This window comes from Schistocerca piceifrons, chromosome 10 (genome assembly GCF_021461385.2).
Source record: "Schistocerca piceifrons isolate TAMUIC-IGC-003096 chromosome 10, iqSchPice1.1, whole genome shotgun sequence".
Lineage (NCBI taxonomy): Eukaryota > Metazoa > Arthropoda > Insecta > Orthoptera > Acrididae > Schistocerca > Schistocerca piceifrons.
Genome location: NC_060147.1, coordinates 131,605,458 through 131,633,169, shown reverse-complemented (window position 1 = coordinate 131,633,169; position 27,712 = coordinate 131,605,458). Strand labels below are relative to the sequence as shown.

At 39.1% G+C, this 27,712-nt stretch overlaps 1 protein-coding gene across 1 annotated transcript in view; it reads right to left on the bottom strand.

The window, feature by feature from the left end:
• Window positions 1–14,110, bottom strand: part of LOC124718838 — a 78,884-nt gene extending 64,774 nt beyond the window's left edge. The window contains exon 1 of the mRNA XM_047244461.1: window positions 14,034–14,110. The gene's annotated coding sequence lies outside the window, so the exon portion shown is untranslated. The remainder of the gene's footprint in view (window positions 1–14,033) is intronic.
• Between the last annotated feature and the right edge of the window lie 13,602 nt (window positions 14,111–27,712).

The window sequence follows — 27,712 nt, the reverse complement described above, 5'->3', positions numbered from 1 at the left end:
CTTAATCATGCCACATATGAACAGTAAGGCTCACCATGCCTTTCTAAATCTATCAAGCACCTTGCTGCTTACAATGGACAGGAAATTCCAGTGCTTGGACAGTGCAATTTGCCTGCCACTCACAGATCTCACACTAGGACAGTAAATTTCACTGTGTTGAAATCAAGAGACAGTGAGAACATTTTTGCTTGGTTAAAGAATTTCCTGAACTATTTTCAGAGAGAACAGGAAAAACTAATAACTTTGTAGTGCATGTTACATCGAAAGATATTGCAGAGCCTAAGTTTTTTCAGGCCCAGCCCATTTAAACTGCTTTAAGAGACAAAGTAGTCATGATTGAAAGAATTGCAAGATAATTGTGTAATTGCTCCCATTACAGCTAATCAATGGGTGAGGCCACTCATTTTGTTGCCTATGCCTTCTTGTCGCATCCTCATTTGTGTTGACTTCAAGTCTACAGCCAACCCACAGACAGTAGTAAACACTTACCCATTACTTTGCCCTGAGGGACTAATGGACAGGCTTGGTGCAGGACGTTACTTTTCTAAGATAGATTTACGTGATGCCTATTTGCAAATTCCATTGGATGAGGAATCACAGAAAGTGTTTGTTGTAAATACATACTTAGACCTGTTCAAGTATTTGCATTTGCCCTTTGCAATGCTTCCGCACCCACCATTTTCTACGTTACTTGGAACAGTTGACTGCAAAAGTGCCATTTTGTTCAAACTATCCCGACGATATTGTTGTCTCAGGCCATACACCAGAGGAAAACATTGCCATTTTGTGTCCTCTTTTTCAAATGTTGTCAGAAGCAGGAGCCAAGTGTTGTCTCGAAAAGTGTGACTTTTTTCAAACTGAACTACAGTACTTAGGTCATGTGATAAACAGTCAGCAAGTGCACCCCCTCCAATCTCATTTGTGTGCAGTCAGTACTAGGCAAGATGACATACTACATTTGGTTCATACCGAATACCACACAGATCCTGGCTCCATTGCATCACTTGCATTGTAAAAATGTACCTTTGTGTTGACTAGAGACTATCGAGAAGCATTTCAGAAACTCAAAAATGCTTTGCTTAGTGACAGATGTTTAGTGCATTTTGTCCCTGCGAAGTCAGTAGGTTTGTAAGTCGACTCTTCTTCCTATGGAATCTGTGTTGTGCTTTCATTGGTGCACAAGACAGACCTATTGCTTTTGCCACAAACTTGTTAACTCAAACTCAGTGCAGTTATTCTCAAACTGAAAAAAAAGTTCTTGCTATTGTGTATAGAGTGACAAAACTCCATCACTATTTGTATGGTCACAAGTTCTGTTTAGTGACAGACTTTGCAGACCTTGTTTCATCCGTCAAAGCTGGTTCCTACATGCACTACTCAAAAATTCAATGCTGGGCTTTACTGCTTCTGCAGTATCAGTATGAAATTGTGTGCCAACCTACAGCAATGCAGATGCCCTATCTCACCTTTCAGTTGGTCCAGATTCTGATGTTGATACATCTGGCACATTTTTTTGCCAAATTGATGTGCAGGACTCTGAATTGCTGGAATCTTTTTCCTTGCACTACAGAAAAATTGCACAGGCTACGGAAGCAGATCCAGATCTCAAGATTTTGTTTCACTATATTCGCATGTCTTGGCCTCATTTATTGAACAGTATACAGAACTCACTTGTGCACTGATACTTTGCTCATCGGCACAGTCTTTCAGTTAAACAGAGTGTGATTCTAGTTCAAAATGACAGTGTACAATCGTGAGTGCACCGCCACTGTACTTGGCAGGGCACAGATGCCCACGTTGAACAGACGACAGCACATTACCAATGAATATTGGAACTATTTCAGCAACACAAGACCTTCTAGCAGAAAACCGGTCTGCTCTGCCACAAAAGTTCTCAGCTTGGCCTAAGACTCAATCACAATGGCAACAAGTGCACATAGACTCTGCAGGACCATTTTGGAACACTTGTCGGCTCATGGTGGTAGACTCTTTTAGCAAGTTTCCATATGCTGTGCCTATGAACTCTGCCACATCATGTAGCACCATTTGAGCATTATCCTCAATATTTTGCCAGAAGTACTTGAGTCAGACAATGGACCACAGTTCACTTCATACGATTCTGAACAGTTTTATGAATGCAATGTCATTCGTCACCTAAAAAGTGCAAAAGTGCTCCGTTTCACCCACGGTCATGCAATCTCATTCTTTTTAGGTTTTGTGGCAACCGTGAGCACTGGGAAAGAGGTGTGAACCAGGAATCCATTGGCTCTTACACATGTTCGATTGCAGGTCCTGACAGTTTGCAGCGCTGGCACCAGAACCAAATCCGTGCATGTCATTTGCCCCGTGATTGTGCTGCTTTTCTTCCCCCAAATTCATGGCCTCATGGGGCCGTGTGGCTTTTGCAGCTGCCCACTGGTGCCACCGGGGCATCCCAGGAGGAGCAGATGGATGATGTGCCCTCCCCCTGCCATCCCTGCACGCCGACCCCATGGACCTGGACCTGCCACTGTTATTGCTGTTGCCGTAATTGCCTCGGCACACATCCTCGGGCCCAGATGTGTGTCCTGGCAGCATTTTTATGGAGGATGTTTGTGTTGCCTCACAAGCCAGATGGTGGGGTATGCTTACCCCCACAGTCACAGCTCCCAGCCCACTGCTACATCAGCATCCCACCTCCCTCCCTGTGGTCATTCGCAGCCTCACTACATGACAACATTGCGTCATTTTGAGGGGGGGGGGGGACAGGAATGCGCTGGCATAAGCTGGCACCGGCACACTGGGCAGCAAAGAGATTGCAAGATGATCGGTGGAAGCCGACAACAGACTCGCAGGTAATGCGCCTCCGACGCCCTCTCGGCCATCAGCGTTTAGATCGCCACTGCGGACTGGAGGGCCAAACAGTCTGCCAGTCTGTCGCACTGAGTGAGTTCCAGTCTGCCGTCAGTCACAGCCCAGTGGGAGCCACAGCAGCAGTTAGCTCTGCCACTAGCTCAGAGACAGACAGCACATAGCAACCAGAATAATGTACATAGCGGACTTTGTACTTCACCAGCAGTGAGGCTAACATGGACTAGAATGGAATGACTATCCAGAGTTAAGTAATTTTCCATCCTAATGAATGAAGAACCCAGTTAATATATGTATATAGTTTATGTTATACAAAGAGGATACCAGCCACCAAACAACATCCTCTCCTTGCTCCCTTGGTGGAAACCTACAGAGAAAAGGAGACGACATAAAACTTTGTGAGCTTTGGCCTTTTGTGGAAGATTATTTCACTCTTTCCTTCTTAGTGCTGAACTCCTCCGATTCTGGATTGCAATTTTCCTTAAATCCTCCATGAAACCTTCCTCCCACCTTAGCTTTGGTTTTCCAATCCTCCTCATTCCTTCAGACACTGCATTGAATATCTTCCTAATCATTCTGTCATTAGCTCTCAGTACATGTCTCCCCGTTTCAGCCTTTTAATGTTAATGTAACTGACAGTGTCTGGTCCATTAAATAGATTGTATAATTCTTAGTTAAATGTTATCCTCCAGGCACCATTTATTTGCACTCGGCCAAGAATTTGTCTCGACCTCTTTCTTAGACATCAACAAATAGGGTGTCTTTTTACATGTCGGATATTTCTATTTATCAATTTTTTTAAATATATTAATGACTTTTGGACATTCTCTGTAGTCATCCTCAAAATGATATTTTAACTTTTATATGTCTAATGGCCTGAAACCATTGACATGAAATACGCAGTTCAAGTTCCGTTATAATAACAATTATCAGTTAAGTTCATTTAACCTTAAATGAGTCCCATGAACTAAGAAAATGAAAACACATTAATTAATATAAAAGGAGGCTTTGTAACACAAAGGCTACCTATTGAATTACTCTATTACACTGTACACAAGAGAAAATATGGCTTTTCCTGTACTTTTATCTGTGCTTCTGCTAGAAGGTCTTGTGTTGCTGAAATAGTTTCAATATTCATTGGTAATGTATTGCCAGGGGATATAGTCATGCAAACAATGTATTACAGTATTGATATTTGCTTGTTTAACAGGACAAAGTTTAACGTACTTTAAGCAACATTCTGTGTTTTTCAGCACATTGCTTAGAAATAATGTTAGTATTAAGCTATTCTACTAACTTTTGTATGGTAGAATTTACAAATTCATTTAATCATCCCTCCAAATTAGACAGTGTTTCAGGTGTGGTAACTATTTCTCTAACTTCTTTGCATTGTTCTAAAACACGTACATGCTCATTCACCCCTAAAATTTGTTCTTTAACCTGACTAAACTACATAAATGGCAAATTGACCTACTTTGTTAATTTTACCATCTAATGTTTTGAATTGCTCTTTAACTTCCTCATGACTAAATTGCATTGGTTATTGATCTAATCATTCAACTCCTAGACATCTGGGTCAAAGTACTTTCAATGTTACTTAATTTAGCTTCTATTTCCTGTGTGATGTGTTCTGTTATCTCTAATTTTAGTTCTTCTTTTGTATTTTCTACCTTGACAGACAGTTCATTACTTTTAGACTCTACTTTGTCACCCAAGTTTGTTATGGCAAGAACAAACGTGATTTATGGAACATAACAGTATTATGAAAAGGGAAGTTGCTATTCACCATATAGCCGAGATGCTGAGTCGCAGATAGGCACAATGAAAAGACTGTCACAAATAAAGCTTTCGGCCAGAAAGGCCTTTGTCAAAAACAGACAACAGACGCGCAAAAACACACAGACATACGTGAGTGTGCATGAGCGCACACGCGCGCGTGCGCACACACACACACACACACACACACACACACACACACACACACACACACACACACAAACCGCATGCTGGCTCGCGCTCAACTCACACACACATGACTGAAGTCGTCTCAGGCAACTGAAGCCACACTGCAAGCAGCAGCACCAGTGCATGATGGGAATGGCTACTGGGTGGGGATAAGGAGGAGGCTGGAGTGGGAAGGGAGAGGGATAGTAGGGTAGGGGTGACAGGCTTTAAAGTGCCGCTGAGGGGGCATGCAGGAACGAGGTGGAGAAAGGGTGGGCCAGCTGTGTGCAGTCGGGGGTTAGACAGTGGGCAGGGGAGAGGTGGTTAAGTCCCATAGTGCTCAGAGCCAGGGGAGAGGTGGGGAGGGACGGGGGTAGCAGAAAGGAAAGAAGTAAAAACACTGGGTGCGATAGTGGAATGAGGGCTGCAAAGTGCTGCAATGGGAGCAGGGAAGGGGTTAGGTGGGTGAGGACAACGACTGATGGAGGTTGAGGCCAGGAGGGTTATGGGAATGTAGGATATGTTGCAAAGAAAGTTCCCACTTGCGCAGTTCAGAAAAGCTGGTGTTGGTAGAGCACATGCCTGTGAAAGGCAAAGGTCCTGAGTTTGAGTCTTGGTCTAGCACACAGTTTTAATCTGCCAGGAAGTTTCAAAATCAGGGCACGCTCCACTGCAGAGTGAAAATTTCATTCCGGAAACATCCCCCAGGCTGTGGCTAAGCCATGTCTCCACAATATCCTTTCTTCCAGTAGTGCTAGTACTGCAAGTTTCACATGAGAACTTCTGTAAAGTTTGGAAGGTAGGAGACGAGTTACTGGCAGAAGTAAGATTGTGAGGATGGGCCATCAATTGCGCTTGGGTAATTCAGTTGGTAGATCACTTGCCTGTGAAAGGCAAAGGTCCCGAGTTCGAGTCTTGGTCTGGCACACAGTTTTAATCTACCAGGAAGTTTCAAAATCAGTGCACACTCTGCTGCGGAGTGAAAATTTCATCCTGGAAACATCCCCCAGGCTGTGGCTAAGCCATGTCTTCGCAATATCCTTTCTTTCAGCAGTGATAGTCCTGCAAGTTACACAGAAGAACTTCTGTGAAGTTTGGAAGGTAGGAGATGAGGTACTGGCAGAAGTAAGATTGTGAGGCTGGGTCGTGAGTTGTGCTTAGGTAGCTTAGTTGGTAGAGCACTTGCCCGCTAAAGGCAAAGGTCCCGAGTTTGGGGGAGAAGTTGTTGAGGTTCTGGAGGAATGTGGATAGGGTGTCCTCACCCTTGATCCAATTTGAAAAGTTGTCATGAATGAATCTGAACCAGGTGAGGGGTTTAGGATTCTGGGTCTTTAGAAAGGATTCCTCGAGGTGACCCCTGAAAAGACTAGTGTAAGATGGTGCCATGCAGGTGCCCATAGCCATAGCCTGGATTTATTTGTAGGTTGTTGTTGTTGTGGTCTTCAGTCCTGAGACTGGTTTGATGCAGCTCTCCATGCTACTCTATCCTGTGCAAGCTTTTTCATCTCCCAGTACCTACTGCAACCTACATCCTTCTGAATCTGCTTAGTGTATTCATCTCTTGGTCTCCCTCTACGATTTTTACCCTCCACGCTGCCCTCCAATACTAAATTGGTGATCCCTTGATGCCTCAGAACATGTCCTACCAACCGATCCCTTCTTCTGGTCAAGTTGTGCCACAAACTTCTCTTCTCCCCAATCCTATTCAATACTTCCTCATTAGTTATGTGATTTACCCATCTAATCTTCAGCATTCTTCTGTAGCACCACATTTCGAAAGCTTCTATTCTCTTCTTGTCCAAACTATTTATCGTCCATGTTTCACTTCCATACATGGCTACACTCCATACAAATACTTTCAGAAATGACTTCCTTACAGTTAAATCAATACTGGATATTAACATTTTTCTCTTCTTCAGAAACGCTTTCCTTGCCATTGCCAGCCTACATTTTATATCCTCTCTACTTCGACCATCATCAGTTATTTTGCTCCCCAAATAGCAAAACTCCTTTACTACTTTAAGTGCCTCATTTCCTAATCTAATTCCCTCAGCATCACCTGACTTAATTAGACTACATTCCATTATCCTTGTTTTGATTTTGTTGATGTTCATCTTATATCCTCCTTTCAAGACACTGTCCATTCCATTCAACTGCTCTTCCAAGTCCTTTGCTGTCTCTGACAGAATTACAATGTCATCGGTGAACCTCAAAGTTTTTATTTCTTCTCCATGAATTTTAATACCTACTCCTAATTTTTCTTTTGTTTCCTTTACTGCTTGCTCAATATACAGATTGAACAACATCGGGGAGAGGCTACAACCCTGTCTTACTCCCTTCCCAACCACTGCTTCCCTTTCATGTCCCTCGACTCTTATAACTGCCATCCGGTTTCTGTACAAATTGTAAATAGCCTTTCGGTCCCTGTATTTTACCCCTGCCACCTTTAGAATTTGAAAGAGAGTATTCCAGTCAACATTGTCAAAAGCTTTCTCTAAGTCTACAAATGCTAGAAACGTAGGTTTGCCTTTCCTTAATCTTTCTTCTAAGATAAGTCGTAAGGTCAGTATTGCCTCACGTGTTCCAGTGTTTCTACGGAATCCAAACTGATCTTCCCCGAGGTAGGTAATACCTTCAAAAGAGAAGTAATTGTGGGTGAGGATATAGTTCGTCATGGTGACTAGGAAGAAGGTTGTTGGTAGTGTTCAATAGCAATAAGGCCATGCCATTAAGGATGTTAGTGTGAGTGAGTAGCAACTTTCTTTTCCATAATATTCTTACATTCCATCCTGGATTTTCCTTTGGTTGGTTTATGGAAATAGTACTTTTTAGAGCAACACACCAGATACAGTTTGTATGTAGCACTGGAAACATTGACGGGAAAACTTTAATATAGCGTAAAGAATAGACAGAGCATTGGTTTGCAATTGCTTAAATGATGCTGTTTCTCTGGCACTTCACCAGAGCATACCAGGGGACTGACACAGGTGTCCTCTATAAGTGGGCCTGTGAACTGTATGGATGCAGGCTACCTGAAATCATGTGCTTCATGAGTGAAGGTGCATCAGAGACCAATTACCATGAGATGTAATCCTGTAGGCACTAATATGTTAAAATGTGACGTTTTTGTTAACTTAGCCTACTTATTCCTTTGGCACCTCAACTGTCAATCATTCTTTTGACAGAAGTAACTGCACTTAAAAAATAAGTTTTTAGAATACCATAATAAATAACCTCTTCACACTTGTTATATTGTCAGAAAAATCTGCTGCCTCATCATACAGCAGACACTTATCTTGCAGTTAGTATTGATGTACTGAGAACCTACACCAGTGCAAGCTTGAAGGAATTCTGTGAGAATCCATTGAATTTAGGCCTCAAATGACTCACTGGTAGTCATGTTCACACCCAGTAATTGTATTTGCATCAAGAAATGCCTTTGTATCCCAACAAGCACAATAATAATTGAAATAACAGAACAAAACAGTATGCTATGTTGCTGGAGGATATGAAATAAAAAAAGTTTAATTTCACTATTTGAGTTTATTCTCAAATAACTCCCAAACGGTCAACATGCACTCAATTTGGATTTCACAATTCTTTCATGCAAATTAATCCATTACTAGGCATATCAGTGTAGCTGTCCATTCAATGAAATGATGTAAAATTGAGTCCTTTTAATAAGTTGGTGGCAGCAGCAGAGTCTGACTGAAAATGTTCAGACCATGCCCAATAATCAGGTTGATCATCACTGCATTCACACTGTTGAACTAAACATAAAGTAGTTTTAATAAATCTGTCTCTTCACAATACTGCAGGATATGTCATGCTTTAAAATACAAAAATGTCAACAAAAAACTAAATCTTTATCAAAATGCAAGTCTCTAAATAATGCTGAGTGCTATCATTATGTGCATGTCCTGCATGCTGACTGTACATTGAGAACACAAATTCCTGACTGAACCCGTCAACGTGATGATGGGCCCCTCTCTCTCTGCAAATGACAAGCTGACCATGTATTGGATAAGATGTGTACCTACTATATCAGTTTGTGATGGGAGAAATCCTTACAGAATACAGTTTCTGTAAAGAAACTTCCAAAGATGCAGCAACTGCTGCATAACAGGTTTGATAGAAGAACAGGGTGATAGATGAACAAATATTAAATGAGCTTGACTAACAGAAAAGCAATTGTGTAAAGCCTTCAACAATTACTGTTGTAGAATTTTATTAAAATACTTCTCACCAAATCCCTTCTTGTTATATGTGAAGGCTCTCAATGAACTAAAATTAGTGTTCAGATGATTATGCGTGATAGAGGATTGAAATTAAGGGTATCAAAACAGAAGCAGAAAGGGTGAGCTTAGTTTCCAAATGTTCATTTAAAAAAAGAAGTAAAAGTACTGCCCCCATTTAGTTTTCACACCACCACAGGGGTGAGTGATGTAGATATTAATGTCAGATGAAAACACCAAAATTAAACACTGCTCCAGAGCCCAATGGGAAACCTGTCACATTATACACAGAAACTGACCTAGTTCCCATTTTAATCAAAATATCTCATACAACACCAAACATAAAAACTGTGTCCAGTTGAAAGAAATCACAGGTCACACCTGTCTACAAAAAGAGAAGCTATAATTCACATCTGCCTGTTGGTTAATCTGAGAACATATTCTGAGCTCGAACATAATGAGGTATCTTGAACAGAATGACCTCCCCATGTTAAAGAACATGGATTCTGAAAGCGTTGGTCATTCAAAACCCACCTTCCACTTTTCTCACAAAGTGGTGCAAATATTGACAACTTGTTTCAAATGTTCATTAATGTGAAATTGTACACATAACAAAATTTTTAAAAAATGTGGTATTCTGTGATATAATATCAGTAAGTCACATCTGTTACCAGTCAAAAAATACAAATGCCTGGTTGTAGTGATTTGTGAGAATCTGAAATGGAATGATCTCTACAGCTGATAAGGCAGGGCTCAAGGGTCAACACACTGGGAGCCACCATGTTGGTGTACTTTCCATGCTCACCAGGGATCACTATAACAGCATCAAAGATTGATGAATGTAAATAAACTACAATAAATGGTTTCTTGTAGCTACAAGCTGCCTTCTTCTGCACCCACATCTATCTCTGATACAGAGTCAGTGCCTGCAGCAATGCATCCTAGACACTTTGTTATAGATTCATTGGTACGTTACTGGGAAAACACAATCAGTCTAGAAAGGAGATTGCTTAGAAGACTCATGAGCAACCTAATCTAGAATGTTGGTCAAGTGGTGGGGACCATATTGGAAAGGACTAACATAGGACATTGAATGTATATGAAGAAGAGTGGCACTAATGGTCATGGATTTGTTTGACCCATGAGAGAGACATGGGACAGCTGAAAAATTCTAAACTGATGGATACCTGAGGATAGATGTCTAATATTCTGTGGAAAGCCACTCACAAGTTTCAAGAACCAGTATTAGGTGAAGAATGTATAAGCATGCTGCAGCTTTCTGTGCATCACTCCCATAGGGACCTTGAGGACATAATTAGACTAATTATCACATACAAAGAAGCATTTTGTGCTATCATTCTTGCTGGGTACCATAAGCAAATGGAACAGGACAAAACTGTAATATACAATACAGTGGGAAGTACCCTCTGCCATACATACTGATTTTGCAGAATAAATGTAGACAATGCAAAGGACTCACAGCAAGCCAGTGAAGAAAACCAGTGGGAAAATAAATAAAGGTAGACTGTCCTATTTAAGTGTAAGCGTACACGGTACTTCTGCACCAGAGTCATAAGAACTACACAGGTTCTCTACCACCAAATGTGGCACAACAAGCCAAGTTGAAGTGCTTGTTTTGTGAGTGACACCCACTTTGTACAACCTTCATTTTTGCTGTACAGCCACTAGTTTTCTGTCTCCCGACATGTCAGCTGAGCTGTACTGAAACATCTCGGGAAGCCTCGATCGACAAGCACAACCGAGGCATTCACTTTTGCGCCCTATACTGGAAAACAAATTAACCCATTATCTGGCGATGTTGCTCTGATGCAATATTGAAATCAGAGATAATTTAGAGAAATGAATACACTCTCTGATTCCCCATTTGGCACTGACGCATACAAGTAACATTTACTCTGTGTGATCTGCAGATACTTAGCAATCATAGTTGTAAAGACAATCAGCAACAAGCTTCCGAGTCACAGTCTTTACCTGTGATACTACATGCTAATAAAAGTAATTTTTTCTGTGTTTATCTTATATTCTGAAGTAATTTGTGCTTTTATTCAGTAGTAGAAGTTATAAAGGTGAGCTGTAATGATAAATACCTTATGTCAGAACAGTAAGGGGCATATAAAATTGGTCATAAAAAGCACATTGCTTGTACGCAACTCTGCCAATCTAAGATAAGTTTTTATCAGTTTTTTGTGTCACTGTGGCACACACTGATTTACAAGAGGAAATGGATGCACACTCCTTCAATGGACAAGGAAATGGCAGTATACTGTCTGATGGTGATTCTGAAGGAGACTGACACATGAGCTTGAAATCCTAGCAGATAAAAGTGACAATGATCCTGGCTAGAGGGACTCTCTCTGGTATGGCAATGGAAGAATCAGATATAGAATCAGAAAGTGACAGTGTGAATTTTGAAGAAATTAATTGTGCAGTGTTCGATATTTTTTTGCTTAGTACATCAAATTGAGACAAAATTAAGAACCAGGGAAATAAAAATTCGTCCATTGTGTATAAGCATATAAAAGACATTTCTTCAGACTCAACAAAACTTTTCCCCTGTTACATTTGCCTGTGTTAGCAATACACCATTGCAGTGCTTCAAGAAATTCTTCAACTCTGCAATAATGGACACAAAACGAGACAAAGCTCTATTCTGTTCAGCAGACATCATGATCATCTGTAAATCAAAATAGAAATGGACTGGAGAAATTCTATGGAATACTGATTTACATGGGCATTCTCGCAATGCCTTCATATATTGATCACTGGTCACAGTTGACATACATCGAGAAGCTTTCCAATGTTATGAATCTGAAACACCTTCTAATAGTGTCGCATATACATTCATTTTGCCAACAATGAACAGGCTGTCAATAGTAATGATAGAATGTTCAAAATAAGACCTATTCTTAATCCAGTGATTGTTACTTGTTGTAATCCAAATCAAGAAACAGAACAATTGATTGATTAAATGAAGGTACCTTACTAAGGATCGAGCACTGGTAATCTCAGTCAGTGTATAAAAAATAAGTCCCACAAATGCGATTTCAAAATTTTTGTAATACCTGTGATATCTAGCATTATCTATCACTTGCTTCCTTGTACTGGTAAGGAAATGCTGACCAACCTGTTGGAAGAGGAGAAGTATTTTGGAATTGGTGGTCAAGACATGATTACTCTGTGCAAGACTGTACCAAAAGATGGAAAATGCAGGGTACATTTTGATAATATTTTTTGTCCTCTAGACTTTATCATTCAAACTGAACATTGGTTCAGTTGGAACACTATGAAAGAATAGATTGAAAAACTGCCCATTACTTGATGGGAAAAATCCACAGAAGTGTGGTTGAGGTAGTTACGACAACAGGAAGGAGAGAAATTCTGACCTTATAACAGCAAGATGAATAGACAGTAAGGTTGTATGGATAGCTAGCTTATTCTGTGATAATGAACCAATCAGCCCTGTGGAAAGATAGGATTCTGCATAGAAAGAGAAAATGGATGTCCCATATCTCAGAATTGTGAGATAGTATAACAAACATTTTAGAGTAGTGGACTTTGCTGGTATGCTTACAGAACATCTCTGAAGCAGTTCCAAGCAGATACTGCCAATGATTTGATTGCAGGGGAAGAAGAGAGGTTGGTAGACCATTACTGGAAGCAGCACAGCCAATTGAAAAGAAGAAGAGAAAAGGAACATCTCCTTTACCAGTCCAAGACATTAGATATGACAAAGCATACCACTGCTTTGAATGTGGGGCAAAAGGAAGGTGCAGATTTTGTCTGCTTGGATATTCAACAATTAGATGTGGTAAATGTTATGTTGTATTGTGCTTTGTTCGAAGCGAAATTGTTTTAAATCTTTTCATGAGGAACAGTGAAATATTTGTGTATTTCAATGAGAAAGGAGGCTGGGATACAAATTTTTGTTGCAGTGGCTGTGTGGGTAGATCTGTACCTCAAATTGAGAGTGTTTCTTACAAGCAACACCTTGTATAAAGAATGAAATTTTCACTCTGCAGTGGAGTGTGCACTGATACGAAACTTCCTGGCAGATTAAAACTGTGTACCGGAACGAGACTTTAACTTTACGTGGGCAAGTGCTCTATCATCTGCGCTACCCGAGCACGACTCACAACCAGTCCTCACAGCTCTGATTCCGCCAGTAACCTCGTCCCCGACCTTCCAAATTTTGCAGAACCTCTACTGTAGGCCTTGCAGAACTAGCACTTCTTAGCCACAGCTCGGGGGATATTTCCAGAACGAAATTTTCATTCTGCAGGAGAATGCGAAACTTCCTGGCAGATTAAAACTGCGTGCCAGATCGAGACCCGAACTCGGGACCCCTGGCTTTCGTGGGCATGTGATCTTCTGTCCGAGCTACCTGAACACGACTCACGACCCATCCTCACACCTTAAATTCTACAAGTACCTCGTCCACTACATTCCAAACTTCGAGAAGCTGTCCTGCAGACCTCGCAGTTTTAATATGCCAGGAATTTTCAACACCTCGTATTATCGAAAGATAAAAATTAGAGATAAATCGTAAGAGTCTGTTCATGTCACTATACACAGTGAAATTAACTAGCAAAATAATTTTTCCTGCAGGTGGGTTTGCTAAATAAAGAGGGAAGCACGTGTATGTTTGGAATAATAAACAAATGAATGAACTGTATTTTTTCGGGGTTAAAATAATCACGATCTTTCACGAAAAAGTATCATATATTTTCTTCTATGTTGAAGTTTGTTCGTTCGGCTCGACAACAACACAACGTATCGCCCACAAAACCTCGGAATTCCTAAATCCTTATTCAGTAGAACGGTAGGAAACCGACAGAGAACGAGACTGATAGACTCGGTATCGGAGCCTGCGCAACGGCCGCGGTAATTCCTGCCAGAGTGGATGAAGCGGCGAGTTTCTCCGATTTGCTCGGAGGGCCTGGGTTTAACTTGCGGGCTGTCGTGCCTTAATGTTTTGGAACGTACCGCTTGCTGCGCGTCACCTGGTGTGGGGAGCTGGTGCCGCTGGGTGCAGACTGGCCCTCGCTCCGTTTCGCGTCGCAGCTATTCGTGGAATTGGCGGCTACCCAAAACAGCGGCACAACTCAAATAGACGCCACGCCTTCCAGCTGCCTGCTGCACTTCCGTCCTGCGTGTACGGAGAACCCTGGGGTCTGAGCACTTTTAATTCCGCGCGCCTGCAGGTTTTTCCCGCTCTCGTCTGCGCGGTCCACCTTACTACAGCGGAGCAAAAAGTTCCCGCCGGTCTGTACGAGATTAAGGATTGTTTGTTTACATCTGGTTACGAACCTTTGTCATTTAACAGCACTGAAACGGGGAGTTTTCCTATGAGCACAAGATTGTTAGATAGTTTATCTGGTCCCAGCGTGAGGTCAAGGGGCGCCAAAATTTAGGAACCTAATTTGGCTGCAAGTGTGAGAAAAATATTGATGCGTTACATACTTAATACCAGAAAAACATTAGATACCGCAGCAAGCTTAAAATGTAAGCAACAGTGATGCGAGTGGTTTCCGTCACGTCGGTTATGTGCACTTAAGGTTATCTCCCTGCGTGGTCTGTTGTTGGCGCCGTTCGCTGGTATGGCGGTTGCGTGGCTCGCAGCAGCCATATGGAATCATCAGAGTACCAATCCTATTCACACTTGCTCAGTTTTTTGAAACGTAAGTGCATCTATAATTCGGGTGTCGTTTAGTTTGGTAGATATTAATTTATCGTAAATCGGTCATCAGAACAAAAGAATGGAAGCGTTTTAAATAAAATATATTTAATTTATCCAAAGACGGTTTTCTTTTTTTTGCATACATCAAATCTGAATGTATTCTATAAATATAATTATTTATATTTCTGCTTCACAAAAGCAGTCTTTTGAATCAACAGTATAAGACATTTATCATGTTCATTGCTTCGATAAAACGCGTTTCGTAATAATATATTTAAATAATTGAACTGAATGAAATCACAAAATCGAGAATTTTAAAAGTGGTTTTATTTATGATTTGCTGAAATATTTGTTATTATAAAACGCATGTATAATAACATAAAACTTTCTTTGCAGTCACAGGATAAGAAAAATATTTTATATAGATCATAAATATTTTTATGTCGAGTGTCAGAATATAATTCCGAAGTTCTGTTCATTACGGTTTTAGCTTATTTGGTACAAGGATTAATCTTTAATTTTTGTAGATTACAGTGTTTGAGTTATGTGAGTACCTGCCTTTTCCAGAATGTCTGTAGGTCAAACAAAACTATCTGGTTACCAGTACAATAACAAATAGGGCTAGAAAAGCCAAAACAAGTTGGCGCATTGAAAAATTATATCCAGAGTTGTACCAGAACAACTGACGAGTCAGAATTGAACATCGAGCACGGTTATAAAAGAAAGTACGGAATCGCCAAAGGGCGACAAACAAATATACAAAGTTTTTAAATCAATTGAAACTGATGACACTCTGTCACCACCAGTTGAAAGCACTGAAAGAAAGTGACACTCACAGAAAGCGTTCTACAAACACTGCATACAGATGCAGCATTGTGGCCAAGAATTTTAGAAGACGCGGAAATAAGTTTTTTAGTAAGACAAGGTCTGCCTAAAGCATTGCATAGTTACAAATTTTCTTCCAGCGACACTGGCTGACATTATAGTGCAAGTTATTGTACACAAATTTTAAGCAATGCAGAACAAGTTTTACAAGGTTGGAATTCACAAAACTATGTCAATTGTTTCTCTTGCAAAATGTTCGGCTGGATACTTAGTTTCCTTTCAAAGGACGGTTTAAAAAGTTGGAAGCCACTCGTCGAATTTTAAAAGAGCATGAAATTTCCAAAAATCATAGTCAGGTCTGAAAATCGTGGCTAGAAATGAACCGAAGGTTAAAGTGTTGTAAAATTATAGATGCAGCCACTCAGAGAATTATTAATGCCGAAACAAATCTTCGGAACTTAGTGTTTCTGAGAATCGTACCAATTACTAAAATACTTGGTAAAAGTGTTCTGGCTTTTCAAAGTACAACTGATAAGTTGTTCAGGTATAATAATGGTAGTTTCTTAAAAATAGTTGAGTTGCCGTCTGAAGTTCCATTGTGGAAGAGCACATCTGTAGAGCGCTAAAGAATGAAGAGGCTGAAGCTTACTATATCGGAAAAATATAGAAAACTGTATAATACATTTGGTGCCACAAAGTGTAAAGTCTGAAATAAAAAAAATAAATCGGCATATTTTTCCATAGTTTTAGGCTGTACTCGCTGACATTAGTAAGGTCGAGCAGATGCCTCATGTAATCGTATATGTTTCAATCAGTAAATTTTACACAGATATCAAATTAAATTTAACGAAAGATTTTTGGGCTTCTTATCAGCCGAAAGATCCACAAGAAGACAAATGCTTATATTATAGCTTACTAACTCGGTTCAAATTTGCAGGGCGTAGGGTTATGACAACGGGTCCAATACGAGGGACGAATAGCAGGAGTGGAATCTTGATATAAACAATATAATTCGTGAACATTATGTGTTCTCTATTTTTCGTTAGTGGTGTGGCAAAAGCGTACTTGGAAGCCGCTAATTTCTTCAAAATTGTCCAAAAAATATATTTATTTTTGCCACAAACGGGCGGCACTTGTCTTTTGTCCGGGATTAAATAACCGCTTAGAGCGGGCCTTATTAATCTGGATACCCGAATCATAGTTAAGTTTTTTTTTTTCCTTCCTGCGTACAGTAAGTGTATATAGTATTTGATATTCCAGAAGTTATGACAGCAAAAACCAAAGACGATAATCATAAAGCTGAATTCAACCAACCGCATTTAGGGATCGTGGCACTGTCTCCATTAACAAATTAACATTGAATTTTAGGCTTAAAGCACTGTATTGCCAACTTTATTGCGAGTATTAAGTTACGAGAAAGAGAAAGAAAATGATAGTGTCCAGGGAAAGACGCATAACACACTGCACAGGATTGAGTTTGTTGAAACATGTGCAAACATTCCTAAATACTCAGACGTAGGTGTTGAAAAAAATGATGTAAAGCCTAGTTGTGAAACGACGATAACTGAATAAATTACCGCCGTCACGATGGTGATGATGGATTAGCTGATGAAATTCGCACAAATCTGAACCAATTGTGACACATAAAAATCCAACTATGCAGTTAGAGGAAAATAATGGTTAATTTGGAACAACGTAGGCCCAGCTAATGCTGGTGAAACATCTGTTTGATAGCACTGCATATAAACGACATACGTATAAGGCATGAAATTAATTCAACGACAATTTCGACGCATAAAACTTATTGCGTCTTTAAATTTCAGTATTTCGCTAAAATAAAAATGTATGTGAAAATAATGTATAATTTACGTGAAAATAAATGTAACCCGTTGTTTTTTGGCATCTAACTCATGTCATTCTATTTTTTTTTTTTTTTATGAATGTCATTATCCGGGTTCCCAATAGTCAGTCCCGCCTAATCCGGATAAACAAAGTTACAATGCATTTCTATTATTGCCCACATAACCAGAATTATTCCTTCCTCCACACTGACTATGAATTTTATAATCTCACTTATCGCCTTACCCTTCCACTTAATAACTGAAAATTACCTTGTTAAATTGAAATTGTGAAGGTACGTCACTATGAGCCACAGGTACTATTCAGAAGTGCATGTTGACTTCTGTCAATTCGACTTTAATGTCATGTAGAGGGAAACACGTTGTTGTATTTAAAATACGTGTCTCTGTGATACTGGGAGCAGCATAAGTGGTGGTAGGCGATACGTCGCTTTAGATACCAAGAACTTGAAAATTTGTTTCGCACTCGACAGAGAAGTAGGCGTTCTTGCACGTATCAGTACCATTTTCTACTCAAGCCACTTGCTTACTTCATTCATATTTTTTTGGCCAATGTAGTATCTAATTCAGAGATTTCTGTTGCATATGGTGGTGTTATTTTGCACGACAGTGGAACGAATGAGTAAAGCGCTAGTGAAAATTAAATGGAATCCATTTTTACGATCATCCTGTGAAGTGCCCGAATCACACTCGAGTATCGAAGTGCTAACAGGTTTTATTGTTCTCTGGGCATTCTGGAACATGGAATGTAATAGCTCCATGTGGGCACAGAATCAGAAAGTGTTTACTGTTGGGTTCTAAACACACTTGGTTTCTCACTAAGGCCTGGCAGTTGAATCTCGCTCAGTGTTGCCAACTCTAAAAAACCCGAGTCGCTAGATTCAGTATCAAAAGTCGCTAGAAAGTCGCTAAAACTGATTTTACTAGGGGTGTACCGAACATTTCGTGCTGTGAATGGTGCAATAAGCCAGTGGGAGGGGGCGGGGTTATAAAATATTAATAAAAATTGTCTCATACGTAATTGCTATATTGTCTTATTTAAATGACGCAGCGCTTTCAACAACATACATATAAAATACGCTAACGTTTAATTAAACATGTTATCGTAACTGATGCAACACATAAATTGTTGTTTCAATCACAGTAGTCAAATATACTAGAAATATACAACTATATTTGTAACAAAAGAAAGCAAGAACTCAAATTAGGTTAGAAAATATATACATACTGGTATGTGAGCTATTCATCGCCGTCACTCAGAAGATCGAATAACTCTTCTGTTTCATGCTCTGACAGAACTGTAGTTGATGTAGAGGGTTGAACGTCACTCTAAAGATGATGTTGCAGTTCGACTGGTTTTGTCGCAAAAGAGTAACTTTTGTTCGTTCCAATAAGCTACAATACGTCTGACGGTATGTAAAAAGATGCTCAATTTTCATTTCGTTTCTTCAGCTGGTCTCTCAATATGATCAAAGCATTAATTGTGTTGAACGATAATCTGTTAAGTTGTTTGGTTTTTATAATGTTCATAGAACTGAATATTCTTTCCACTTCTGCATTTGAATGTGGTAGGCATAGAACAGTCATTGCTAGCTGTGAAATCAAAGAAAAAGGATTCTCCCCTGTGGCATTTTTATACTGCAAAACCTCACTCCAAAATCGAACAATGTTAGTAGTGTTATTCCACCTAATGAAGTTGATATTATGCTATTCTTGCAGCATACCATCTATGAAATCTCCACTAAAATCCAATTCTTTGGCTACATCCGCTACAGCAATATTTTTATTCACTTTTAGTGTTTCTTCAACATTCAGCATTGACATTTTTTTCAGGATCGTATCGTTGCTTGGCAGTCTTTGTTGAATTTCTTTTATGAGTTTCAGACTAAACTGAATGCATCTCTTCTTCAAATAAACTTTATTTTCTTCAGACAGACTTGACTCTGTTTCTGTTCAAACATAAAGCCAAGGTTCGGATTTGCGTACATACATTCGCTTGGAACTGGTGTTGTCAACAAATCAACAGTTGGAAAAATTATGTTTTGTCTGAGTGACTGCATGAGAAATACAAGTGTATCTAGTAATTTAGTGGGGTCATTGTCTTCTCCTTCAAAAGCTTTTATTGCTATTTGTACGTCTTTTAAAGCATGTTTGAGGTAAAACATGTGAAGATGATCTGAGTCGTCACAATACATCTTGTACAAAAGATCGGCAGTGTAACAATTGTCTTGAACCATGGCAAGTGAAACATGTAGCTTTAGTTCTTCCCACTGCTCCAGAATTCTTCGTATTGCTGGTTCAATCGAAAGCCAACGTGTTGGACAGACCTTCAAAATTTTTAGTGTCTGTTTTCCACAATTTACTGTCTCATAAACATTTTTATATTCCTCTTGTCTTTTGGGTGAAATGGAGAACCAATTGTAGGTTTCCCGCACAAGAAACTCTATGTTTCTAGGTATGGTATTCACTGAGGCGTGCGAAACTGCAAGCTGAAGAGAGTGACAAATGCAATGGATCAATACCAAATGCTTCAAACCGTATTCTCTCTTGAGTTGTTCGAAAAGCCCATTGATTATTCCAACCATTGCAGAAGCATTATCTGTGCCAATCCCTACCATATTAGCGATTGGAAGTTTGAGATCTTTCAAAGAATTCACAAGAATAGCAGCCAGATTTCTTGCATCTGCAGTTTCTACTAGAGCAATTTTGAGAAATGCTGATCTAATGGTTTGGTTGTTTACACTACAGTACCGTATAGCGATACCTAGCATTTTAGATATTGATACATCTGTGTATTCATCTATTAGTACACTGTATTTTTGGTTACCTATATCTTCAACCAATGATTGTGTAAAATATGGAGCCAAAACTTCAGTTATAATATTAGTGCACTTTGTACGATATAATTGCATGCTTTTAGCGCCCTCATCACCGGAAAACACCTTCTTGCACAGTATTCCTAAATCATCTACAGCTAAAATAGAACAATGTTCAGCAATAAATAAAGAAAGGGCGCCTTCCGCTCTGCTTGCTATTCTAACTAGTTTTCGGGACAATTTTCACAGGTAAGGTGGTTTGTGTTTTTTTTTAATCAATTTTTTGATTATGCTTAATAGTTTTCGAATGCTTTCTAATATCACACAATTTAGCACAAAACTCTGTTGCACATATTTGACATCTTGCCTTGGATAAGTCTCCAACGGCTGGTTTCAGCCACCCATTGAATTCAGGTTCTGCTTCCCACGCATCCCGATATTTTTGAGCATACTGCTTCTTCTTCTGCGGTAAATTCATTATGTAAGCCACCACAACACAAGTTTCACCAATTTATAATCACTGAAAATACATTAAAATTCAGGCGAACTAGAGGTCATGAAACAATCTACTCACTCGGTAACTTGATATCAGTCCTATTGTTCATTGTTTAAAATGTAATGTGTGAGATACCCATACTGAATTGTCCTTGCGTTACCACTGTGCGTGTGGTAATAATTTGACTGCGAGTTAACATTTCGAAAAAGTAGAGGTTGCTGAACAGAAATGTATTTTATTATACTTAATATTACGTATGTTTTTTGTCAATTCAAAAAATAAAGGTAGTTCAAAAGTTGAAGAATTATAGATCGATACGCTATCGACAATAACAGGCTAGGGGGTAATGAATAATGAATTGTTCTATAGTCAAGGTTTTCATACTCTGTAGGCAATTCCTGCATTCAGGTTTACTAAATGCTGAACAATGCTACATGATCTGCTAAGAACTTAATTTAACTTAGTAAATCTAGAACAATGTCAGTGTAGTACCCATTCTATAGTTAAAATCTTAGTTTTGATAATGAAAATACTGGCCCAAAATAGTTTTGATTTGTACTTCAAAAGTCGTCAGTACTCCAAAAGTCGCCAGATAAGTCGCTAAATACTTTTAGTCGTTAAAAAGTTTTTTTTGTCGCTAAGACGAAGGCAAAAGTCGCCATTTCTAGCGACAAAGTCGCTAAATTGGCAACACTGATCTCGCTGCGGCGCGCCTGCCCATCAACATCTGATGCTGATTGGCTACCGCTCATGACGCCATAAAAAGGCGTAAGAGTTTGGAGTTAACGCGATCTGTTGACGTTAGGAGCTTGTGTTTTGGCGCAAGTCAAGTCGCTCGCGTGTGGCGAAAGTCATTTGTTAATGATGAATTTTTTTTAAAGTGTACAGTGCAATGTGTCGATAATAAAATTAGGCAGAGATTTTGTATGCATACTTAAAAAAATGTGCATAAAGTTAAGCTAAATGAGGAAGGTAAAATGAATTGCCATATGTAGGACTGCAGCGTTTTGAGTAATTTGTAATTAGTGTCAAAAAGGGTTATTTCCAAGAATGATTGCCTATCGAAGTTGCGGGGTCCAAACGATAAATATCGAACGCTCGATCGAATTCGATCATGGCACCCTGGTGGATGGCGTTGTGATCGACATTTTTATCTGTTTTCCGTTGTTTTCTTTCTTGCTCTAAATTACGAAATTTACATTATTTTTGGGTTGCTAGGGAAACCCAGACGATTTATGTCGTTAGTAAATGTCTGGTGTTACTGCTGTTTTTTCTGCGGATTCTCTCACATGGAAGAATCTAATTCCATGTTTATGCAGCGTAGAAAATGGTTCGGCTTTTTGTAGCAAATATGGAGTACTACCGGACGAGGAAAGAAGGGACTGTGTAGACTTTGGCGGTGCGAAATACGTAAAACTTCGTAAGAACAGTTTCGATGCTGAAATCCCGTTAGAATTTCATTTCGGACAGTGCGAAAAACGAACGAGTATCAGGAAGAATACATTGTTCGTCTCTTCAAAATTGTCCATCCACACCACCGTAATGGACTTTTCACATGACGACAACACCGACGACGAGTAAGGTAAGTCGTCTCCTTTATAATTACAAGTATTTTTATAACGCTCTTCTTTTGTCGTTACTGTAGTGACCAACGTAAACATACTCATAACGTCCGCCAGAGTCGCATGATCGAATTCGATCGAACGTTCGATATGTATCGTTTGGACCCCACGATTTGGATAGGCAATCATTCTCGGAAATTACCGCAGAGGGAGTATATTGTTGTATACTGAAAAGAAATGATTGTATTCCAGTCATCGGGCCGTAAGTAACTTCATATAGGCCTAATTATTAGATTTTGGTGCACAAACTCTTAAGGTAGTTTTATTTGCGCTGTGCCCTGGCAGATAACAGTAATAAGTTTGTTAATACATAATACATACATGCTGCAAAATACTAACACTCTGTGTTCTTAGAAAGGGTACCTCAACAGACATCATTTTGCCAATGTATATCCTCCAGTTTCACGTGACACATCATACACACCCAAACACATCAGTGCAGTATCTCTTCCACAGTTTAAAAGTACTATTTAGTTCTGTTAAAGACATAATTTCTGTATAGACTATATATACATTAAAATTAGTCAGCTTTGTGGTCCTTGCTGAACTGCAGTAAGCTTTGTACCTTAGGGCAATTATGCATTGTGTCATCTGTTCAGTTTAGTATTCACCCTCCCAGAATGATGTGAGCTGTTGCATGTCATACATGGTTAGTAGTGTATGTTTAGTGATATATTTACATTTTAGCTAACTATTGGAATGCTTCAGGTAAATTGTTGAAGGGGTATCTTTACTAATGATTTTGGATGATGTGAGAGATTCCATCCATACTGAAGAACTCAAATTATTACTTGGTTGGACCTTCACACCATGAGGGATTTTGGCATCAGTGGTAATCAGCACCTGACAGGGAAATGTTGGCACTGAACACACACATTGTAAGAATTAACTTGATTTGCTCTTGGTTCACATCACGGATATAGGGCAGTTGGGGAAACTCGTCTTAGGAAATGAGTAATTTATCAGATTTGTATGATGTTGAAATTCGAGTATTGTTAATAAAGAAAGCAATTGTTTTATGGTGATGTCAAAATTCAACTGCTGTTAATGAAGAAAGGAAATGATTTATGTGCCTTGCTCCTGTTCATACATTTGTCATATTGCATTAAGCTAACAAACTTTAACTGAAATATCCAGTTGATTATTTCAATATGAATTGGATGATGTGCATTTTGAGACTTTTTGTGACTTTGCTACTTTCAATAATTAAAGTATCAGTATCCACTGAAGTCACGTATAAGATTGAATTTGTAAACAGTATAGTACAGTACTGTTAGTCTTCTGTAGATCTACACACTGTATGGCAATTTTTACATTGGTATTTTTGCGTACATATTACTCGGTTGTGGCAAAAAATACCCTGAATAAAAAATAGAAGAATGTTGAATTATTTTGCACATTAGTGTTCCCTGAGATTTTCTTTCTGTAATTCTCCAGATTTAACTAGGTTTGTAAGGACTCTGAGTATAAGGTATATGCATTTGTAACTCCACTGACAGAATGAATGTACTGCCAAAGAATCCTAAATTTGCTGTGAGATATTGTCCTGTACATCCTGCTCCCTGAATCAGTAATGTTGCAACATTAAAAACAATAGTTCAGACCAAAATCTCCGCTAGGAACAGGGAATAGTGGATAGGATAAGTTAAATATTATATAACTTAAATATTACAGTTTATTCTGCATCTAATTTTCTAGTGCAAGAATTGTCAGTTCTGAGAGTTGCAAAATCTGCAAATGAAGCAGTACAAGGCAGATACATCCTAGTTTCCTTTGGCTGTAACAAAATTAAAGACAATAGCTTTGCCACTGTGGCAACACTGGTTCACATTATATCACCGAAGTTAAGCAGTGTCGGTCTTGTCTAGCACTTGGGTGGATCACTATATGGGTCTGTCGAGTGCTGTTGGCAAGCGGGGTGCACTCAGCCCTTGTGAGGCCAGTTGTGGAGCTACTTGACAGAGGAGGACACCAGTTATGAGAACTGACAATGGCCAGGAGAGCGGTGTGCTGACCATATACCCCTCCATATCCATATCCAGTGATGCGTAAGAGCCGAGGATGACACAGCGGCTGGTTGGTACCGGTTTTGTCTTTGAGGCCACTTCAGATGGTGTTTGTTTTGAAACACAATTAAATTAGAATCGCAATATTTTCTTGAACATGCTAGAACCATGTTATATATGGCTCTACCCAGCATCATGTAAAATGTTTTAATATATATTGCAACTGAGAATAAATGATTAAAAATAATGAAGATCCATAAATAATTTGATACCCTTGAGAAGCAACTTTGACAGTTATTGACACACAGATGCCCAGCTGTGTTACACTTACAAGCATTATCTACAGTTGCAAGCAGTTTACTCAGAAAACTTGATGCATTTTACTATGGAGCACGCTGGTATAAAGTTATGAAAAAGATGCAATGTTTCGATGATATACACCGGTATATGTAAAGAAATTGTTTCACTTAGGTACATAAACTTTGGCATTACGTTAATTGTAAGTTAGCTGCGATATCCTTTCATCCTAACACATTTTGGAGAGATGGTGTGGGAAGGATGGCTTACATTTAAATGGGTTAGGCGCAGTGAGTCTTAAATTGCCTGTAGACGTATGTAAAATAATAAAATGTATAACTGGAGTAAAGTAGTACCCACAAATGACAGAGAAAAGAAAACTGTCTGTGCATCAGAATAAAATGCGTATTTCAGAATTTTTGAAGGTTAGTCTTCTCCTTCAGTCCAAACACTGGTTTGCTGCAGTTCATCGTGCTAGTCTATCCTGTGCAAGACTCTTGGTCTCTACACAGCAACTACAATGTACATCTATTTGAATCCACTCAGGTTTTCAAAACTCATCTGGTGCAATCCCCAACAAACAGTCTTTCCTTCTCATTCCGTCCAGTAAGTCTCCCCTGACCAACGGTTCTGGGTGACTTAACCAGAATCTACTCCTTTCTCCTAATCCTCTCCTGTCCTTTTTCTTCACCCCTCTTTCTTCCACTTCAACCATTCTGCTGGAAGGAAGAGCCACTGGCTCCAAACACTCACACAAGTATAACCTTCTTGTATGCGCATGTTGTGCTACCACTTGGTGAGTAGATGTTTTGTCTGTCTGTCAAATTACATTGTATGCAGGGGTTTGTTGCATATAGGCCTACATGTCTTGTACTTAAACAATGAAACAGAAATTTATGGATTGCTTCGTATATATATTAGTACTGGCATAGATGTGCAGTACAGCGTCCACCCTGTATACCAGACTAATCGCCATGGTTTTTAATTGTGCAATAATATTTTTCAGTTAATTAAATATTTGTGTAAAACATGTTTTGTAGAAGTAGAATGTTACAGAAATATATATTTTCACAGTATATACGACTATTGCATTTTGTTTAACTCGTCTTGTACTTAAAGAAAGAGTAAGAAAGATGTTTAAAGAAAAAGGAGGTATTACCTACCCCTTCCTCTAACTTGCAGACTTTACACTTTATGGCCTTCAAGACAAATAAAAACAAAACCAAGAGAGCATCACCTAACTTACACTATTTCTCCTGACAATACTGCAGTTATATGGAAGTAAATTTTGTGAAGCATGTGAGTGATGCAGTGTGTGTTTGCAGTGCCTACTGAATATTTCTGTCATGTGTGCATGCTTGCTCTTACAGTCTGAAATCTTAAATTGTAATATGAGATTTATAATTCATATCTGATTAGTGACTGGTAATATTACATTGTTTTTAGGATTAAGAAATTGGGCCCAGGTGCTGAATAAGTGACTAAACATTGCAGAAAATATATCCAGGCTACTACAAAATAAAAGTATTTAACAATATTTTCCTTTCCAGTTCACAAAATTAAGATACATTCTTGCTGTAGGTTTTTCAGCTGTGCATTGCCATAGGCCTATTATCTATTTCAAAATACCATTATAACTGACAAGAAACATAACCATAAGTGCAGTAATGAAGTTAGGCATAAAGTATATGCACACGTGTCCTGGTTTTTTCTCTCTCTGAAATCTGGTCAGCTTAATTCAAGTACACAGTTATCATGTCTTGATAATGTAATCACCAGAGTTCAGAAAATCAGTATGAAGATGGATTGTTCAATATGCATTTTTCTGTCCCCCCATAAAGGTAACTGAGTATGATAGTGGACACAAGCCCCTTGATGTATAAGTTTTGGTGACAGACTGACCTGTAGCATCTCCTGAGTTCTAGGTTTAGTTGGAAGGTGACAGTTTGGTTGTGGGTGCAAGGGGGCTCAATAATATATTTTTTTACCCATAAAGGCATACGATTAAAATCAAAAACTAAATTGCATGCAACACATTGCAGTGAAATGAAGTACACTAGACTTCTAAATGATGACACTGAGAATCACAGGACACATTTAAGGCTGATAGGAGAGAACAATCTTATCTTGAAGGTGCATTTACTTATCAATGCGCACTAAAATATGTTAAGAAGCTGTTGTGCGACGGTAGTAAAAAAAGAATAAATCAACAGGCAGGAAACATGATCTCACATCTGTGTATAAATGGCTGCATGCCAGTCAACGTGCTAACTGTGAAAAACCTGTAAATATTCTCTACAATTTTTATACTGAATATGACAATGATTGTGCATTTGCTAAACTTCTTGGGATTCATATTGACTCAAAATTAATTTTGAAAAATCACGTGGAATATCAGTACAAAGTTAGCAAAGATCTGTCTTAGGGAAATTCATCTTGATAAAAAAAATAAAAATTCTTAATTTGCTGAAATAAGCAGTTGGATGAATTTGTGGAGTCAAAACTACAGCTTTTTTGAATAGGTGATTCACAATGTAAAAGGAGGTGGTAATCATAGGTGATTCAGAATGCAACAGGAGGTGGTAATCATCTACATCTACACTGATATTCTGCAATCCACATTACAGCACATGGCAGAGGGTACCTCATACCACTGCCAGTCATTTCCTTTCCTGTTCCACTTGCAAATAGAATGAGGGAAAAGAACTTTCTATATGCCTTCATTTGAGCCCTAAATTCTTGTATCTTATCACTGTGGTCCTTAGGCGCATTGTGTAATGGAGGCAACAGAATCGTTCTGCAGTCAGCTTCAAATGCTGGTTCTCTAAATTTTCTCAATAGTGTTTCTCGAAAAGAATGTCATCTCCCCTCCAGGGATACCCATTTGAGTTGCCAAAGCATCTGCATAAAACTTACATGTTGTTCGAACCTACTGACAACAAATCTAGCAACCCACCTCCAAACTGCTTCAATGTCTTCCTTTGATCTGACCAGGTACAGATCGTAAACACTTAAGCAGTACTCAAGAATTGGCCACACCAGCATTCTATATGCAATTTCCATT